This window comes from Lygodium microphyllum, chromosome 14 (assembly GCF_053477565.2).
Source record: "Lygodium microphyllum isolate KBCC chromosome 14, Lygodium_microphyllum_v1.1.10, whole genome shotgun sequence".
In the NCBI taxonomy this organism is placed as follows: domain Eukaryota; kingdom Viridiplantae; phylum Streptophyta; class Polypodiopsida; order Schizaeales; family Lygodiaceae; genus Lygodium; species Lygodium microphyllum.
This window is the reverse complement of record NC_141148.1, coordinates 35,515,774-35,517,591: the sequence shown is the minus strand read 5'-3', so window position 1 is coordinate 35,517,591 and position 1,818 is coordinate 35,515,774.

Sequence of the window (1,818 nt, the reverse complement as noted above, 5' to 3'; positions counted from 1 at the left end):
CAGGAGACTTATATAATGATGGTAGAAGACCCTGGGGGGTCCATTAGGGTTTAGCGTATGGTACCACTTGAGTGTAAGGGAGGGGGGTTATTTAAGGGAAGGAAGGTACATTTTATAAGGTAAGGTCCCATAAATAGGGGGTAGATAAGGAGTATTTTCATATATTTCTTGCACGCACGTGACGTCTCCTTATTACTACTAGTGAATCCCCTGTGTAGAAGACCTTAATCTCCCAAACAAACATCCCATCTTCTTACTCAATTACCTTATATTCTTTGCTCCACCAAACCAATCTTTCCTTATAGTATATTTGCTCTAGGTATGGGTACTCCAAATAGGGAATTAGCCACCCCATCACGAGTTTAACTTCTCTTGCAAGTCTTAGATCAACATGGCATAGACCTGCAAAGCATTTATCCCATTACTATGTTTATATATAATAAGGTTTAATCTTGTTAAGATTAACATCATTCTTAAATTCCATCTCTTGTAGATGTGCTAATAATGTGGTGGACTTATTTTTACCTATTTTAATTATCTTGTAGGGACCATCCCACTTAGGCTTTGATTTCCCAAGAAAAAGCTCCCTCCATGCATCATAGTATAGGACAACTTGTCCTTTTTTAAAGGTGTACTTTTTCACTTTTATGTCATGAAGCTATTTCGTGCTTAGCCACCTCTTGATGTAATGAACTCTGAAGTTTTAGCTCATCGAGATGTGCTAAGGTCGTAAAGCATTTGAGAAGTGCATCTTCATCCCCTAGAGAATGGTTACTTGCAAATCATACTATGGGCAACTCAATCTCAAGGGATAAAACACACTCCTCTCCATAAACTAGTTCAAACAAGGTGTAGTTCTATGTCCCAATCCCATTTTTTCTCTGAAATGATATTTGAGAGAATTCCCAGAAGTTGCTTATTGGTACTCTCAACTTGCCCATTCGCTTGCGGATTGTAAGGTGTCATTTTGTTATGCTTTATTTGCTAGCTTTTGATAATATTATTCATGAAATGAGTTCCATGGTTCGAGACACAAGCTATTTTGGTGGGCCAGACCGACATATGATTTATTCAAGAAGGAAGCTAGCAGTCTTCTTTGCATCATCCTTCCTTGTCGCTCTTACTTTTGACCATTTCGTAAAATAGTCAAATTGCTAGTATGATATATCTGTTCTGTGTAGAGAGCGACATGGTAATTGAACCTACAAAGTTGATGCCCCACTTCTCAAATGGTAATAAAGCCATAATAGGAGTCAATGGCCACTTTTGATTCTCTCGACTATCATGCCTTTGGCATATATAGCATGTGTTTACATATGCAAATGGATCCTAGAAGATGGATGACCACCAATATCTAGCTCTTAAGGATTTTTGTGCAGTCAATTGTCCAAGAAAGTGTCTTCCACAAGTGAAATCATGAAACTCTTCTAAGATAAATGGAACCTCCTTAGGCATAACACAATAATGATAATCATCATCTATCCCTTGCCGATATAGAGTTCTTGCAATTAAAGAAAACTTTAAGGCTTGTTGTTTAATATTCCTTTTCTCAACCTTAGACAAAGAGGCTTTTGTTTTTGCATTATTACATCATACCAAGATGGAATGGAGGTTGTGTCTATTTTTAGCAGGACCCTCAAGGTTTCTAACGTCAGCCAAATACTTCCTTCGACTCTCGGTCTACAAGATACTCCACGAATTCTTGTAATTTGAATAGCTTCCTCTTGATCTCATAATCTAATTCTTGCAAAGTGATTAACCACTTTGCTAGGCAATCATGCGGCTGCAACTTGTTCAACAATAATCTCAACTCCTCTG